Source organism: Arctopsyche grandis, chromosome 9 (assembly GCF_051622035.1).
Source record: "Arctopsyche grandis isolate Sample6627 chromosome 9, ASM5162203v2, whole genome shotgun sequence".
Taxonomy (NCBI): domain Eukaryota; kingdom Metazoa; phylum Arthropoda; class Insecta; order Trichoptera; family Hydropsychidae; genus Arctopsyche; species Arctopsyche grandis.
In genome coordinates, this window is record NC_135363.1 from 9,285,100 (window position 1) to 9,305,665 (window position 20,566).

Consider the following 20,566-nt stretch of genomic DNA (forward strand, 5'->3'; position numbering starts at 1 on the left):
TGTAAGAGCGCAAATTCCAAAATAATAAAGCCATAAAGATTTTTTTATAGATTTTTGCTTGCTTGCAATATGATTTTTTACACATTAACTACCATTTTAATTAATATTATATGGTAGTTTTAGCGTTTATTTTCAAGATTTAAAAATATGAAAACTTAAATCTACGGATTTTATTTTCAACATTATGAAGACTTGACTGTATGTTCGTCTTGAAGTTTAACCTCTCAATATTATCTACAAAAAAATTTTCGCTTTTTGTCATTAAATATTTACAAAAAAAAAATATTTTAAAATTTATATTTAAAAATAAAAATATAAATTAATAAAGTAGAACCAGTAAGAATTAAATTCAGTCAAAAAATCGTTAAATGATCAAGGGCTAGTAAATTTATGATTTTGAAATGAAACAATGTAAGTCGAGAAACTGATATTGTTCCTGCAAATTTTGAAAAAAAAATAACTACTATGAATATTTATGGCTTGTTAGTACCAGTTATGCCCGTTCAGCGAGAATATTTTGTTATGCAATTACTTTTAATTAAATACGTTTCTCTTTAAACAAGATATTATTTACCTGCCAACAGGAATGTTCATTTTATTTAAAAATAATACTCTCAAAGAATGCGAATAGTTAAATACAGGAAATATTGTTTATTATGGACAGGCGGGACAATTTCGCTAAATGTAAGTGCAAACCTAAATACAAAAAAATAGAAATAAACCTCCACAACAAAGATAAAAAGGAAATGACGGATCTTTTCCACAATATTTAACATGAAAATATTTACATTGTTATTTATTTATATTATTACAATACATAGCACTTTGTTATTTATTTTACTAAAATACATTTCATATCTATTTTGTATTGAAATTATCTGTCCATATATAAAAACAATACTGAAAAAATACGCTCTAAAACAGCGTGGAGAACACTGCACTAGAACAACCGCCCATCACTGCTCTGTTTAAAATAAACCCAAAGTCTAAATTTAATGCAATTGAAGTAATTTGTATATGTACAATCAATACAATGGGTCAAAATTGAATAAATATCTGTTGCTAGTCCCCTGCAGCCTTCCCCAAAGTAAGCAAGGAGTACAAAAAATAAAAAGAAACAGTATACGCAAGTACAATTTATCCAATGAATATTCAATACGACATCTCATCCAAAGACGAAACAGTTTGCAGAACACAAAACTCGAAAGTTACAAGTTCACCAAGGCGGTCTGGCTTTCTTCTGTAAAAATGCAGGCTTATGTACAAAAAAGCTTTGCGCAATTGTCGACCGATCTGTCGAACAATGGTTTCGTGAGCACCGAAACACACACACACATACAAAATGGCCGTCGAAATCCGCCTAAATTGAGCGGCTAATGCCGGCACAGTATTAGTTCGGCAACCGCAGTTTATGCAAACGATATTATATCGCATTAATAAAGCTCATTAGCCGACGCCCGACTTTATAAATAATGCACACACAGGCGCAGGTGCCGCTACAACGGCGTCGTAAACTGGCGGAAAGAGACGATGTGGTGGGATGGCGGTTTCCAAGAGGGAGGCTGTGTTGTAAAGCCGTTTAAAAATTTACACTACTTTAAAAGACGTCGACGTAATTAACCAACTCGCCGAACGAAAGGTTTATAAGAAGGCGAACTTCGGCTCGATCGTTGTCGCGAAAAAGGAGAGCAGGCAAAAAGTGTCGGTGGCAAGTATGTATATGTAACTAAGCGGTTATTGATTTTTTCAAGAAAAAAACAGCATTTGATTTTAAAAGTGACTTAAATAGATGATCTTTTTATTTCACACTCGAAATTAAGCGTACCATACACATACAATATGGAGTATATTCAGTCGTCTGCCTCAATCTGATGATCGTGATCATGAAGTTTTCTGCCTGATTAGCTCCTTCCATTTATTTCTGGATTCAGCCACACGAAGGTCTGTCACTTCTCGTATTTGCTCGGTCCAGGTTATAAGATATCTACTTTTTCCTTTTCTTCCCTCCACACCATCGACTTTTCCCTTGCACTCATTTCCTCTTCGTGCTATGGGACTGAAGAGCAGGAGAATGTGTCTCAGGCAAAATGTGAACAGTCTGTCCTGAATCTTGATATCTTCAAGAATGGAGACATTCGTTCGCATATCGGTCCATGGGATTCTCAACGATCGCCTTCAATACCACCAATACCACATCTCAAAATCGTCAATTCTTGTCCTATCTGCCATCATTGTCCACGTCTCGGCTCTATATAAACAAATAGGGAAGATAAGACTCTTTATAAGACGACTCTGGGTAAATTTCGTATTTGCTCGGTCAGGTTATAAGAGATCTACCTTTTCCTCTTCTTCCCTCCATACCATCGACCCCTCAGTTGAAAGAATTACACGCTAACCATTGTGCTATGTTACTGGTTTATTAATCAAATACCCAAATATATACATAACAATGCTATGATTATTGTTATATTGAATCTATAACGAGGGTAATTTCAAGCGGTTACTTTATAAATGGATCGGTTCGTTTAAAATTCAGTCATTCACGTGCGTGTCACCGAAAAGGAACTTATAGAAGAGAGAAAAAAAATTATATAAGGGAAATACATAGCTGACCCGGGATCTCGGGTGTGGCAATACATTATTTGTGTATCCACATAACCCTTATCGTGCGATCGCCTTTGGCCTCGGGGCGAATAAAAATCAAATAATACAGCGATATTCAAAATGGCCAACGTAAGCGTATCAATGTAATTTTATTTGCGAGAAAAAAAATCGTACGCACGCTCAGAAAAGAAAACGCCGAGGAGAGAGAGACGACCGGGAAAATATTATATGGAAAATAAAATAAAAACACGCAACGGGGTGGGAAAAAATTCTGAAATCGGCACAGGTGTAAAGACCATTGAAACGTGGGAAAATATTTTATTTTCGTTGTCAAGACTGTTCATTTACGTTTTGTATTTTATTTTTATTTTTTATTCGTGTTTTGCGCGTGTACTTTTTTTATTCCCCGCAAGTTGATAAGCCGCAAGGCCTCCTAATGTAGCGGATGAAAGCGAAAAAGGAAAACTGAGCGTTGAATAATTCAAGAAGTCCAAAAAGGAAATTATATATACACATTTATACATACATACATATATAATACGATGTCCATACAACAAAATGTATAACGTGTATGCATATTTAAATCTTGCGGCAAAGGACCCGCACACGTATACAACGTGATTAAGGATGGTCCATTGGTCCGAAAAATGCGAAGAAATATACTAAAAAGGAAACTTTCGGTCAAACTGAATCCTTTTGACGCTGTAAATTTAGGGACGGACTTCAAGAGGAAAATAGACCCTAACTTTTGACCTTCATTTTAAAATAATTCTTAATATCCTTAACACAAGACTTTAACACCCCTTCATAATGTATGTACATAAGAATCGATTGATCTTTGCGTTGCGGTTTTAACTCATTACATGCATGACAAAAGCACGAAACATGCGTTTGATGTTGAATTTTAATATGTTGAGGTTGTAAATATCTTTCAACCTAGCTCCATAGTTTTTTAAATTTGTGTAACATATACATTGTGTTTTGCTTCTACAAACTATACATAAACTTTGGTCAAACACAATAGAAATACATATGTTTTTATCTTATGACTATTGGAAAAATACAACATTAAATCTATAAACCCCAGCGGCTCACCCGTGAGTCGCGTTTTGACACGACTTGTACGCCAACGTCTCACGAGTTGTGTCGATTCCTTTTCCGAAACGTACAATATTAAACATTAAAAAATAGCACTATCTATGGACGGCCTTGGTTACAAAAATAATAAAAAAATCGATGATTTGAGTTTTCAGACATTGATGATTTGATGTCATCAAGGCTGCGCTTAATCAATTATGCCGAGAAATTTGAAACGTCCATAAACTATCACGCGAATTCATCCAAGGTCACACCAAACCTCTGGAAACCTCGAATTATGCGAGTCAAATCATTTTTTGCATGTTCAAATTATTTTAAAATTTGTGGTGTACCGGCAAAGAACAAATATTCACGTATTGTACTGGCTAAATTTATAAAAGTTTATTTGATGTAATAATCATAGATTTCCAACATATCCTAATACTAATTTTGGAACAAACTTTTGCAATTAAGCAACAGAACAAATATTTTATTTATAGTGGGATATAAAAAAGAAGATCTTCGATCAATGTGTTTTACTAGTAATAACTAGTCACCGGAGCCTGAGGGGGCCGTGTATTGTTCAAAGGTTGTAAATGCATTGTTAAAGGTTTGCCAAACAATGGATAGCACTGTAACTATCCTACCTCTAGTAATAACGTATGGATGTGAAACCTGGACATTGAACGCCAAGATGCTATACAAAGTCCAATGAACTCAATGAAGTATGGAACGTTGTATGCATATCATAACGAGAAAAGAAAGGAAACGGAATATATGGGTAAGAAGTATGACAAGGGTAGCGGATATAGTGGATAGAGTGAAGACATTTAAATGGAAATGGGCGAGCCATGTGACTAGAAGAATAGACGAAAGATGTACAAAATAAGTGCTAGAATGGTACCCGATAGAATGCAAAAGGGTAAAAGGAAGACCGTTTTAGAAGATGGGTAGACGAAATTCTGAAAATGTGTGGGATGAGATGGATGAGAGATACACAAAACCGAGACGAATGGAAGCGTTTTGGAGATGCTTTCATACAGCAGTGAATGATGATGATTGATAAAAACGAACGGTCATAAAACCGCTTATTGTTTTAAGTATTATTTGAAAAACAGACAATAGTCGAGCAGTATGACTGATAGTATAACTCAATGATCATCCATGTACTGACCAAATAAATGTAAACATTAATCAAATCTCAAACAGAGACGAGTGGAAGCATGTTGGAGAGGCTTTCATCCAGCAGTGGATAGTGAATTGCTGTAGACGATGATGATGATGATAAAACAATAATAAAACTATTTAAAGGATCATCCCATATTAAACGGACTATGTATCAAATCTAAAGGATACGTACAGAAATTCACAAGTTTAAATTATACAGATAAAATATGAACATAGAAGTAAAAGATTTACGATAAAAATAATTGATAGACATATACATATAAGATTGTTATGACGATCCTTCGTACGTTTATACGGGTACAAAAATCAATCAAAAAGACTCGATTGATTCGATTGCTGAAAAAATTGCGAATCCTAAACCACCCCAACCCCATTCCAAACACACAGATACTATCCGAGGAACAACGGACGAAATCAAACAAAATAAAAAAGGTCATATTTGTTCGGCAAAATTTAATCCGTTGCCCCAAAAATTGACTTACGCGCCATTCGACATTCACATACACACGAAATATATACAAATATGTACGTATATATACTGGTACACAAAACGGAAACAGTTAGCCGCCGGAAGGCGCATTTTCCGTGAAATTGTCGGGTCTTGAAACAATACGGAGACCGCTTTATTATGGCGGTCAGTTGGACTCGACTGAAATATTCATAAATCTTGGTCCCGTGTCGTCCTGGGCCGGTTCCTCGGGACAAAACCGCACCTTCTGTACCATAGTAACACGCTGACACGCATTCGCCCCTTTTTGCAACACTGACATATTACACTTTCGAAAACTACTCGTAATGGACACGTATATAGATGCGTATGTACGTATACGACACCGCCTATAAATTACAGGGTGAATTTGCGATGACGTCAATTCAAACGATGATGAAATAATATAAAGCGAATCTCAGTGGTAACTTGTGTATTTGGAGGGATTGCTTTGGTAAGAAAACATATAAAAGTGCGGCATGGGACGTGTTCTTGGTTTCCAGCTGTGATGGGAGTATCTCCATGTCGTTGTACGATCTTATATTTCAATTGGTTTATCTTAAATTATTTAAATATGGGAATCACCGTTATCGATCACTGTCAAACCTGTCAATACAAGGATAAAATATCACCGAAAAAACTAAACTATCGTAAAAAAATTAAGTTCATAGTTTTGAAAAGATCATATTAAAGAATAGGAGTCTCAAAAATATATGAGTAAAGCTAGAATGATTTTTATTAATTAAATTAAAAATTGTAATAAAAAAAATAGTACAACAATGTAATTTTTTAAATAAGATAACAGTACAAAAATGAAAAAAAAAAGTAAAGTAAACTTAGAAGAATTTATTTTATGACCTTAAAATCATATCCATTGGCTAATCAAACACGTCTCTCTGCCACAACTTCACAACTCACAAAAAGTTATAACGGTTACTTTTTTACTCTCATTTCCTCATTAATATTACAAGCTTTTATACTTTTCATATACGTTTTAAATTAACTGATAGATCAAATAAAGGATCTATGTATACATACATAGGTGATATTCTTGACCCAACCATTGAAGTGTTTTGGCTCAATCCTAACCTGTACGTAGCTGTCACTTGGCACAGATAGTGTTGGAGAGATTTTCTGGAGCGTCCACACTCGTCATTGAAAGATCATTGAAAGGTCCAAATTCTCAAAAATGAGGGTATTGACAAGAACATATTTAGGATCAAGACTTTTTCCTGACGGGCAAGCCTACGGGGACATTAGTAGAGTGAGAGTATTGCGCATTGAAGAATTTAACTGCTATAAATTGAGTGACCAAACATAAAATTCTGGAACTCGAAAAAGCATGAAATAAAATAATTATGGTAAAAAGTTTTTAAAAACAAGCTTTTCATCAGTGCTAATTTAAGATTTTGTTTCAATTTTTTAAATCTATTTTCAATTTGATTAATTTTATCGAACTTTTTTCTAAATAAATTTATTAACAAATACTATGTGGTACAAAATCACTACAATTCTTAGTTATGATTTTTTTTCTGAATAGATTTCACGAATACGTAAATATTTCCACAAAAACGGAATCCGTTTGTTGACACGTGTCTCGTCGCTATCATTTTTATTTCATGAGCGAAACTGGTGTTATTTAAACGTCACAATCACAGCATGAAAAAATATACACATACATACATACAAATTCCAATATTAAAAAGCGTCAAATTTTTTTGAAAAGCGACACATTCCGCATTGCATCGCCAAAAATTGATCGACGACCTAGTTTTCCACCGAAAATGCACACATTAAAAATTCGCAAAAGGACAAACACAAACACACTATACGTGTACATAAATTTCGACCACGCAAAAACGCGACCGACGGTAAGAGATGCGCGGGGGTGGGGTCAAAACCACCCCCCGGGTGTCCTTGCTGCAGGCGTTGTTTATTCTCTCGTGCAGTGGCGCGTATTGTATTCTGGCCATTGTTTTCGACATTTCTGTCTCAGGGGATGCATTAATTAAGCGAGCCGAGCATTTTTAAACGAGGCAGGGGTGGGTTGGGGCATTTTGGCACGGAGGAGTGTGGGCCAAAAAGCCCAGATTACGTATGTATATTATAAAATAATCGTGTGTCAGCCAAAAACGTTAAAAGTGAAACTAATCAAATTCGAATCGCATACAATAAGCGAAATGATGCGTTTGTTGCGATTAGAATTTTACTATCGGTGAGCGCTTTTCACATTCAAATCGACTGCGTCTTGAATTCGCCCGCATATGATGCGATTAGAATGTGTTCAATAGAACTACTATGAATTTACTACATACGTATGATTGAACGAATTATCTTTAGTCAATAACGATCACACTGATTGAGAGGTTGTAAGCTAATATATAATGTTGTAAGCTAATATCTGGATGATCATAAAATCCAGATCGCTTGTTCCAGTTTGCTGGTTTTACTTGATGTATATAGCAAGAATTGGTTCTAATATAAAATTGGCAGCACTAAAAGTTTTACCTATGTACTACTTTCACCCTAATCACTCTCTGTTTCCGCTCTAGAAATTATTGATACAGATTTTGACATGGTGAAATCTGCCTCGCTCAGAATCTAGTATAAAAAAATATGTATAATAAAATATCCTTAGTGTACATAGAAAGGAACAGCATGCACGGGCAACATAAAGTTTCATTTCAAAAAGCGAACTGCGAATATGATAGCTCGATCGAATGAAATCTTCGAGTATTAAGTCGAATACGTCGCCTTTCATAATCTAAACGACAAATCGAGAAAAAGTCAACGCTTGCTAAAGTTCTCCGAGCGAAATCCCCGTGCGAAAAAATCCCACGGGATTCGAGAAAACACCTGTTAATTCCGTCCGCGCCAGGATAAGGATCCGAGTCGCTGGGACAGCGAGGATTTTTATTAATGCCTCCCCCATCCCCATCAAACGGTGGAAAAGGGAGTGGAAAATTTATTGGAAAGATGTGTAGAGGCATTAGAAGTTTCCAATATGATTCAGAAGAGCTTAGAAAGACGTTCGGATGAATATGAACGTACATACATACATATAGCGAGTGTTAATATTTCCGTCGTATATCCCGCATTTTCATTTAATAACTTTTTTGAACAATGGCGTATAATAAATTCCCATTGAAAAATAAATACGCACAGTACAATATTACAGGAACAATGGAGCACAATTCGCCTTTAAGATTCGGGAAGACTATTAAATTTTAATATCGGAATAGGGTTGTGCTTGCGCTCTCAAAGCGCTCTGAATTATTAACCTGCACACAATGAGATGACCTTTTGCATGAAATGTCGATGTCGTCGGCTATAGGTTAACCCCTCAACTCGGCGACAAATCCAAAGTAATGTGAGTGGCTCGAACATACATAAACGCGAAATCTTATTACTTTTCCTAATGCAAATGCGAAGAAACTTTCCCAGACCTCGTCTTCTCCCGCACACATTAATTTTAATTTGTAAGGCTACGTACGTTATGTTTAAGGGAAGATGACTTTTCAACATTTCCCCAACGTCACAACATTAAAAATTCAACGCGTTATTTTTAGATGCTACTACTACTCCATGTCATGAAATATTTATATAAAATAATAAATATATTTTATTAAAACAAACTTTCTCTGCGCTGTTCAAAAGAAACAAATATGTTGCTAAGATTAAATAATAAACAACTATTAATTTAGTTTGAAGGCGTAGGTCTTATATTATTGTATCTTTCTGAAATGTATCATCCTATAAATTTTCTTTGTAGACAAAGTTTCATTTATTACGGTCGGTTATATATTTGACGCAATACAGCGGACTGACTAACTCATCAAATGAACCATTTATTATTGATATACCTATGTACTTCATTTTTACTCTGTGCATTGGAGGATATAAGAATATTGATACTATGCAAGTTACAGAGCTAGATATTTCTTTGTGCCATTTTCAATGTGCGATGTATTGTTAGTATTTTTTTTATTATAAAAGTATAAATGTACCGTTGCGAATAGGCGCAATTCTAGGTCTAAAGTATTAATAAATATCGGTTATAATACTAATACGATCCAAACTGCATATCAAGTGACCCATCTCACAGAACCCTACCCACAATGCAAGCAACGAATTCGGCAAAATTGCTAGTTTTAGAATTTCAACACTACAAATTCCACAGTTGAGTGGGGGAGAAGGCGAAAGGGTGAGTTTGAGTGTCACAAAACCGAACAAACAAATCACAATAGTATTTCAGCCACTTACCTGACAACCCATACACGTACACACACACACAAGTTCTATGCAAATCCTGCAAGCGGACGGCAACAAAAGGCTAAAAAACACCCTAAAACCAGATAGAAGCAGAGTTGGGGGTCCAAGGGGGTGGAATATGCGGTCTCCCCCAGACACTGAAACGTGCCTCAGCTGGATTTCGGTCCCCGACGCGTGTGCGTGCGTTTTGCCCCAACAGAACCAAATGTGTTTACCGTAAACAGCCAACAGAACGAAGGGGAAATCGACGATATTCATGGCGAAACTTATCCAGAAGCTTTCGACTGTATTTTTCCCGCGGAAATTCAAACCCAATAACTTTCACACGTTACGTGCGAATTTCCGCAGAACGATAAAAGTTCTCAATAAAACACCTCACCTTTCTTCTCAGTGACACTCCTCATCAAATACCGTACACGAACCTTTGGTCGAATGGACACTTGACCGACAGATGCTTGGCTGAATGTATATTTGTCTGAACGGACATTAGACCGATAGACATTTGGACATTTTAAAAAACATATCGTTGCAGTTTATTGTTGTAATTATTATGATTTTCCTTGTTAAAAATAGAATATAATTAAAAATCAAACAAAATTCAATAGTGACGCACACATGCTTTTGTTAAGTGCCGCCAGTCCATTAAGTGCCTTAAACATCGTTTTTTTTCGTCTACTATTTATTAAATACAAATATTATTGTCAAATAATTTTGAAATTTGATCAATAATTTGGATTTTTTTAATACAAAACAATACAAATGATCAATTTTGTATCGAAATAATTCAAAACTATATTATTCAGACATCACTTCGAGGTATCATAAAAACATGATATTTTGGATAAATTAAAAAAAAATCAAAATTTCATTCGGTCAAGTGTAGTCGGATAATTTCAAGCGGAGTCGGAATCATAAAAAACAACCGACTCCGAGTCCTTTTTACTAGCCTCTTCTTATCGATTTTTACAAGGTGATGTGCGGTTGTTCTTGTGCAATATTTCTGATGAAAGATGAAAGGGTTTCTCAAACTGTATTCGTTGGGGGGGGGGGCAGCCACATGCTGAGAGCTTTAAGTGTCGAATTCTTTGACTTTAAAAGCTTACTTTGACAAGGTTTATCTTATTGTTATTTTATTTAAATAATAGTATTGTGGTATTTGTCAACTAGTCTACAATTGTATTGAAGTAAATTCACTTATCAATTTGAATTTAATAATTAAATTACATTATAAATAAAATTTTGGAATAGCACATATGTATACCTACTGCTTATTTTTACCCATATTTTTATTTACATCTATTTAGGTAATTATCAATAATACAAAAACATTGGTTATGTGGTTTTTTTTAATTCCTTTTGATTTTTATTGCTTGAAAATCGATTTTATTTTTTTATTACTAACAATTTTATACGTTGGCTAGAAAGGTGGATCTCACTAAAATCGTTCAAGTTGGAGTCGGAGTCGGTAAATATTGAACCGACTCCACAGCCCTGCTCACTAGGCTAAAGCGTATCGTTTCTCACACGTTATAGATTTCTTTGTTAAAAAAAACCCGAAAGAAACGAAATAAACCACCAAATGACAGATGGTTAGAAAGCTCTGGGCTACTAGCAGAACACGTGATTCGCGTTATTGCGTCCGTTACGATTTATCGCATTATCGTTATTGGCACGTGAACTCGTTATCCCGGTTATTGTTCGTATTATCCGGTTATCGGGTCAGAACGAGCCAACCGCTCGCGCTAATTATCGACACTCGTTCCTGAATTATTTATGTCGTTAAACCGGGATCGTCACTGAGTGCGTATTACGTAAAGCAGTAGGTATATATTATGAAAATATTATAATATATAAAAGTGCGCCGTAAGTAATATAATATATGTAGGTAAATGTCGTAATTTATTCCGGAATATGTGCGTTAATAATATGCGTAACGACTGCGATGTATTTTTATGAGTCGAGTATGCGGGAGGAAATGGGATGAAGTTTCGCGATAATGATGATGGAATATATACGTTTTGAAATTTTCATGTAAAAGTCATACACCATAACACTCTACGGCTGAAATATGACATTCGGAATAAATACAGGGCGCTGCTCGATTTAACACCGATTTATAGCAGTACATATGTATGTATGTACCAAGAGCATCGAATTATGAATACTAAATATCTACATACACACGAAAAACTTTAGCCTGGAATTTTATTCAAAATGCACACAGTTCGCACACGAATGGAGCCACTACTACATACTTTTATCGATATTTATTGGGTATACGGCACTCTTGTTGACACTGCATCTGCCTAGGGGTATTTATTATACATATATCACCTACAGAGCAGATGCAGTGTGTTTGCTTGTCGCTTGTCAAAGCATTTGTTGTCGAAGAAAGCTCTCAATCATCGAATCAGAGTGGTGCTTACATTCATAATTACCATACTTGTACATTTACGAGGACATACGAGTACCAAAAGCCTCAGGGCGGGCTTTCATTCCCCAGAGTCGTACCGAGCTTGCGGAGATTCATTACTCTAACACATGACATTATTGAACGATCGGCTTTGCAATGAATAAATATTTATTATATGTATGTATATCGTATTCAGTTATCGTTGAATTCTGCTTTCCGCAATCGCACACATCCGCCATCGTATCCAAAACGCACGCTGTATGAGTGGAATTTTAATGGAAGCGGAATTTTTCCATCTCCCACGCTTTTTTAGATAAAGCTACGCTTATCTACATTGGCCGAACGATGCAGACGGAATATGAAATCGTAAAATTTAAAACGCACATCCTAGTCGTTAATCGCTTTGTAGATAAATACGCTGGAGAAGAAATATGAGTAAGCATACATATATCAATCCAATCAACTGCGAAACGGAAAAATGGTCGTAAATTCCAATGTGATATGCTTCCTATGCACGCTTCGATAATTGCGTTGTATGCGCACTTTTCTGCCGTTTGAATTTTTTAAAACAAAATGTAAAAACTCATACATTCGTTGAGCATTTATTTATATATTTTTATTTACACGTTTTTTTTAGATCCTATCCCATGTTTTGCCTTTTTTTACACGACTATCGCGGAATAGATCAACCGCGTAAATCAGGGGATGGATGTATTTTGATTTATTATAGATATGTAGATACATAGGTCCATATTAATTATTTATTTTTATTTTCCGGTATTGTTATTTCGACATTAAAATCAATAGAAGCTATCATTTTCTGTAATTAAAAAAATTGTAGCTAAAATGAATGTCAAAAAATAAATAGAAATTTGTATATAAAAATTAAAATAGTACGCAAAGTTACATTTAATCCACGTCGAAGATTCATTATGTATCTGAATACTGGCTAATTTAGTATTCAAAATAAACACGGAAGCTCTTTAGCCGAAAAAAAAGCGCTGTGTAATATTGTACAATATCACCAAAATAGTCCTGTTGAATTTATAACCCACTAAAATAGTAAGCTTACAAGGCAATACCGAGCCAAACGCGTATCAGTGATAAATGAAAACACATACAGGTCACGCAATACGCAAGTAACTGTAATAATCATATAAAAGCGAAGCACACGAACAAAATAATTCATTTAAAATTTAATGCAGCAGCCTCGAATGTGCAAGCAGTGCATTTTTACTTAATTTAATTATGTATCTCGCGTGCCGCAAATGCATTAGCAAATATTTTGCGATGAACGAGTGTACGCAAACTCCCATCAAATGAGTTTTTTATCGCCTAGTAAGGTTCATATATTTTTAATTTTTCATGGGCTCGATAACATACTCATTTACATGAAAGTGCCCATTTTGCACGGGGAAATTGCAGTTTTTGCCGTATCCATAATTTGTTTTCAATAAACGTGCTCGTTTAACGACTTTGAATATCTCTCCGCGTTTCAGAATCTGAAGCGTGCACACGATGCGCTCTCATTTAAAATTTATTAGTTTTACCGCATAATAATAATAAAGCAACGTTGAAATTTTAATTTTCCTATCGAGTTGCTCTCCGGAGAGCTTTTTAAGCGTTTTAATTACAGCAAAACCGTCGTACGATCGTCATATAACATGCGATAGATTGCAGTAATTTGTTTTGAAACTTTCATTTATTATAAATAAAACGGTACTCTAAATGTTGCATATTATCTACACAAGTATATATTTGGTAATACAATTTTTGAACAGCTACTAATCATCGTTTCAAAGTTAATGACCATTTGAAACGATCAGTGGCTTTATATGACACTGGCACTGGCCTGTAATACGTTTATTCTGCTTTTCCGAGATTCTGGACTTATCGAATTAAAATAAATGATAACAATTTGTGAATCAAGTCAAACAGAAATAATGTTTTCAGAACTGAAAATTGGACTTTCAAATATTTAAAATATAATATATAAAGTTTTAAAATAAACAGCTTATAAAACACGTACATATTTGATTTCAATTACTAAGAAAAATATACAAACAAACTGGAAAGTACATATGTTCGTAAGAAAGAAAGTTAAACAAAACTTGTTTATGCCACCAAAAACAGAAGAAAAATATGACAAATCCAAAAGCTTTTCTTCAAAAGTTTACAAATTTCAACTCTTTCAAAGTAATTTTGCTGTATTCAAATAAAATTACATATATATGTATGTATGTGTAACAACTTCATAATAACGTTTCACAAATTGAATAAAATTTTCCCATTACAAATCACACAACACCCACACAGTTAATAGTTATGCGATGGTTAATTCCAAGTGAAAGAGTTATAGTACAAGATTACTTTTCCCGAATCGAGTCCATTTCATGCGAGGAAAAGTTCACGTGGAAACGTTTCTGGTTAATTGAAGGCTTAAAAAAAGAAAATGTTTAATTCTAAAAAAAAAAACAAAAAAAGTGCACGTCGTCGTGGCTTTCACGTAGATTGCCCGACTATCGCATACGTTCACATTACGTAATATCGAGAGGAAGGGGTCGGAAAACGGGGGGTAAGTAATGAAAGCTACCCCTGCACAGTTGCGCGCCACCGCTATTTTGTTTCAGCCAAAGCTCGATTACGGCAAAAATGGCTCGACATCAATTTTCAGCCAGTTAGTGGCCTCATCGGATGCGGATTAATCCACTTTACGGTGTAATTAATTAGTTTTAGCAAAAGCGCACACCGGCACAATTTTACACGAGCCTCTCTATAAATCGCCGTCGATATTTTGAATTACTTTATGTATTTATATTAACGATGTGCACGAACCGGGCTTTGCCTGAATCACGCAAATTGTATATACCTACATTGAAATATTCAAATACACATACTTCGAAAAAATCCTTAAAAAACATTTAATAACGATATATGTACATCATGAAATTTTGATGATTTTATTTTATGTACATGTATATAATTTAATTCTCCTCAACAAGGTGGTTGTGTTAATACTAACCACCTAGAGGCTGCCGGGTTCGATCCCGAGGGTTGACCTCGATTGAAAATAATTTATTCCGAGTATTATCTGCAGTGCTGCGGTTCATACTTGGATATTTGTGACTCATTTCCAATTCAGTCGATCTATCTATCAATTCAATTCAAGTCGATCATTTCCAATCAGAGTTTGCCGATTTATATGATTTCATTGTTGAAACGGTTCCTCATCAAATAAGCAAAAACATCCTACCACTATTTGTCACCACCATTTGAATATGATTTAAAATTTATAATTCATAAGTTTATATATTATATGTAAAAGTTTAATACCATAGATTTCACTCAGGGGCAAGCCGATAATGGCATTTTGGGAAAATATTAAATTGGGTCTATCGGCTTTGCTGCCTTTCCCATCGGTCTCCCTCACGGGACTGAAAGTGAAACGCCCGAAAACGCAAATATCAGAAGGCAAAGATCGAAAATCGAAAGATCAAAAAAAAAAGGGTGCATGGTAAACGGTACTATGTATATATAATATATATGAGTGGCATGCGGTGAAATTATCACTCTTTTTGTCATACAGCCTTGTTTAATGTGCGCGCGCAGAATACGGGAGGAAAAGCCTGTTCTTCTTGTTCCTGTTGTATCCGATATTCGCGTTTTCGGGCGTTTCACTTTCGGCCCGTGAGGTAGACCCCTTTCCCATATATAAATAAATGAATAATATCTAAATTTAATAATTTTATATCCAAAATTTGAATGTACTCATGCACTTTTATAAAGTAAACGAATTTTAAGGAGTTACATAAAAGCTACACATTTGCTCAGGCAAATACCAAAAATTATAACTCTAAATAATAAACTGCAGATTTACATAGAGGCAAATAAATAATTACCTTTATATAGTACGTTACAATATTTGTAAATGCTTTTTATTATAATAATTACTGATCCAGTCATCATTGTATATTTTACATTTATTAGTATTTATAGTATATTTTCATAATAATGTACATATTTACATATATGTATACAGATTAATAGGAAAAACGCTCATAATTCTATTCACATTTTTTTTTATAAATTTTCACAATACATTTTATTATGAAAATGGTTATTTAAATTTGGCGATCAAAATAAAATTATTGTGTTATGAAAATTTGCGTTGTAATAATCAGGACGTTTCATAAGTGTATTATTACCATACTAATTTGATATGTGAACAAAAGTACATACTGCTGACATCCCGACAAGCGAAGAGACATTCATTGGAACATTTGCAGATGACACAGTCATTATGTCATCGAGCGAGTCACAGAAGGAAGCATTTGAACGCCTGCAGCGTGCACTGGACAAGATCAGCAAATGGACCAAGGACTGGAAAATGAAACTCAACGAGCTAAAATCAATGCAGGTCACATTTGCACTGCGACGAAATAGTGTCAGCACTCAGACTTTCATAAACGGAATCCAAGTTCCACAAGCTTTGTCAGCTAAATATTTAGGACTGCATCTTGACTCAAGGCTTACGTGGAGGCATCACATTAAAAAAAAAATAGAACAGATTCGAATTAAACAAAGAGAAATGCATTGGCTAATAGGAAGACACTCCAAATTAGACCTACAATGCAAAAAACTGATATACCAGGCAATCGTGAAGCCAATATGGACATATGGCATACAACTGTGGGGATGCAGTAAGCCATCCAATATCGAAAAAATGCAAAGATGTCAAAACCAGTTTTTGAGGATTATCACCGATGCATATCGCTTCGTCACAAATGAAGAGATCCACAAGGACCTTAAAATCAAAAAAGTAAAAGAAGTCATCCGAGAATGCGCCGGGAGGCACGAGTTGAGACTGCACCGTCACCCTAACATAGAAGCGTTGCAGCTATTGGACACAACTCACCAGCAGAGGCGTTTAAAGCGAAAAAAGCCTCACGAATTGGTGTTCTGAATGTGAGAGATTCAGAAGCCCAATTCACAATTTTGGGGACGGAGTGATGATTCCGTAGTGCCCGTACATGATCTGAAGAGCAACGATATCGCTGGTGATGATTTATCGGGAATCGATAAGATGGCACCAAAAAAAAAAAAATATATATATGTTTGTATGTATTATATGTAATACATTCTCACAAACAAATACAAAAAGACGGGCCTTAATTAAACGTAAAATATATGGTCATCAAAACTGTACTCACATAAAAACCACGATGTTTCAAATTAAATTAATGCGAAAATGCATGCTCATATTTTTAAGTAAACAAATCTGTCCCGTATATTCAAATATTATACATGTTAAAATAAACAAAAAAACTTTTTATACCGTTCAAGTTAAAATTGGTAAAATTCACCGACCTGTGTATGTACATATGTATTTATACATTGGAATACAGATAGAAGTTTGAAGCAATCGCACGGACACATCTAAAACGGACACCGTTGAAAAGTCACGGTGCAGTTTGAATGATGACGCTCGATTGCAACTTAATCGCATTTTCCCGGTCACAAGTTGCAGCGCGGCCTTTATAACCGAAGCGAAAGCTCCGAAAGCTCCCGGCTCTGGTGCCGGGCTCTTTAATCCGATAATATTTTGTTATACGGGGGATGCATGCGAGCTTTGATCAAGGTTTATGGGGCAGTGTCCGATCGCGAAAAACCTTTCCATACCCACGTACGTACGTATAAACCCATGTACTACCTACGGAGCACGGGATTAATGCGGGAAATTCCCCGTCGAATTTTCCGCGACCGAAACCCTCGATGCGGTCGTCGATGTATGCCACGGCATTATTCACAGCCGGAAATGCTTTTATTCACACGAAAACGCATTTGATTAATAGGTTTAGTAAACATACTATAATTTATATAAAATCTTATCTAAATTTTTGATGCCGAAACTACGTCAGTCGGTGACGTCACACAGAACAATAAAAAAATCTGTATGAATATGAGATTTTCTCTATATGTTTGAATTGCACAAGATTGACCCTTTGTAACAATAATTAAACTAAGAAACAAAACAAAATACCGAAATGGAGACATCAATCTTTATTAAATTTGAATCATTGGATTCGAAAATGATTGTTGTTGGTTTTGCGCTCGTTTATCAGATAAAAGAGCATAAAAAATGCTTTTGCAGTCTCTTACTCAAAAGCTAGTATTGCTGTGCCAAAATTGAGTATTGGAATCAATATTCGGATGTTTTTTTATATTGATTATGATTTTTTGTGGCTTTATAATATTTATAATTAATTTTCTAGCGAATTTTCAAATCAAAAATATACTATACTATATACATAAATATACTATACAAAAACAGATTTTTTCCATGTTCAGTCATTCAGATGGTTTATAGTCAGTCTAAAATATTGGCGTCAAAGTTTACATAAATAAAGTAAACACTTATTTTATTCAAGTTCTATAAATGACCATAAAATGGAAATTATTATTAATTCCAATGATGCTCACAAAGAAAATGGACAACAAAATGTGGTTAATGATGGTAAAAATGAATGTAAAACTCTGGTATTTCCATTTTACCAAGAAATTTCAAGCTAGATAGAGTTTGAATAAAAATACAACGAACGGAATCTACACCTGAATATAAATAAAAAAATAATAAATTAATATTAAAAAATCATACAATTATACGAATTGAGTCATAAACTTGACTCTAAACCGTTCTGCCGCAAAATCATACGTGTATAGCGTAAAGTGGACTATTATTGGAAATATTTCCATGAAAAATTCAAGCATATTTTGCAAGCATAAAAACGGAATATACGATTGCCGTCGAAAGATAAAAGATTTACGAAAGCTTTTAAACTATACGGCGTATTAATTTTTAACTAAAATGAACCTTTTATCGTGTGAATATGATAGCCATAAAAGTTAAAATAGAAAGCCTCCAATACACACACGCATATTATATTACGTCCAATCGAAGCGAACATACATACATATCCAATTAAGAAAAATGCTCTTTCACGAATATAATCATACAAATATATATAAAAAAAAACAAAAATTAAGCCCGACTTCCATCAAAAACCTAACGTAGGTACCTACATAAATATAAAACATACGAAAGTACGACACATTTATTGATTCAACCCTTTGCGTCCCGGACGCTCGCGTGTTCACCCCGCTACACGTAATATTATATTTATTTAATAACGACCATTTTTTCCCGTTTTATTAATTTCACCCGGTTGACTTAACCAATCGACTGCACGCGTTCCGAATCACGACTCGTTCGAATTAACGTAGGGAGAGAAACATCGAGGGCGGTCATTATCGTACTACATACATATATACTGCACATAGCAACCCTTACGATTTCGTGAATTAGCACTCGAAGGGTTGGAACAGAAGAATGGTGTGAAATTGCAGTGCACACCACATATACAGTACCCGGCCAAAACATACGTATACACAGATAGAGGCAACATTAAGATTACGAATAGGAAGTGAGACGCTCCAGCTTCACCGCATCCGGCGTATGTGGACTGTGAAGAATGGTACCCCATTGTGTCGAGTCGGACCTTATCTGTGAGATAGTATACTTTTGAACGTGTGTGGGGTCGAATGAGTTACGACTTTCCGTATTGAGGGATTGTACACTCAAATATATAATATGTATGTATGTATGCAAGTTTCATATTGAAATTAAAATGGATAGCTATACTGTGTGTGTGTGTATATTTTTTTATATTTTTCTATGGGAAAGTTCAAGTTCATTGTTCGGCTAACGGTTACGATGCGTCATTGTGAAGATCGCATAAAAGCACCGGGACAGGGGACTTGAATGGGGCAGTGAAAGGAAGAAAGTGTTGCAAGTTGCACTTGTGTGCATATCCTTAATAAAAAGACACACCGTTACGTTTCTCCTGTGAAGCTGCGATGCTCAAACGTTTCCACTCGAATTCTGTACACAACTAATTTCAACCGGTTGGTGGACTATTATTTATTGGCTGAATGGACATTTGGCCGACGGACGCTTGGCCGAACGGATTTTATGCCGACGGACTTTTGGCCGAAAGGACATTTGCCCGAGTGGAAATTAAGCCGACGAACGTTTGACTAAATTAAATTTTTAACTGTTTAAATTAATCAAAATTTTATGATACGTCGAAGTGGCTTCTGAATAATGTATCCATTTTTTTAGTGACTTTTGAATAATTTCGATACACAATTATTAATTTTTATCGTTTTATATTAAAAAAAAATTGATTTTTTTTCAAAATCGATCAAAATACAAAATTAATTGAAAATAATATTTAAATTTAGTAAATAGTAGACGATAAAAACGATGTTTAAGGCACTTAATAGGCTGGTGGCACCTAACAAAAGCACCTGAAATCATTACCAGCGGCGTGGACTAGTTAGCATATTATACTTTCGAGCAGAGAGGTGGGTTCAGGTCCCACTAGAATCCTGCTCCAGGATTTCGACTTCCGACTCTAGAAAGTCGATCGTTTCTTATCAGAGTTTGCTAATTTTTCTGATTTTCA

At 35.0% G+C, this 20,566-nt stretch overlaps 1 protein-coding gene across 1 annotated transcript in view; it reads right to left on the reverse strand.

Moving 5' to 3' along the window:
- The window catches only part of Ten-m (teneurin transmembrane protein Ten-m), a 525,280-nt gene that overhangs the window by 261,212 nt on the left and 243,502 nt on the right, over positions 1–20,566 (reverse strand). The window lies entirely within an intron of this gene.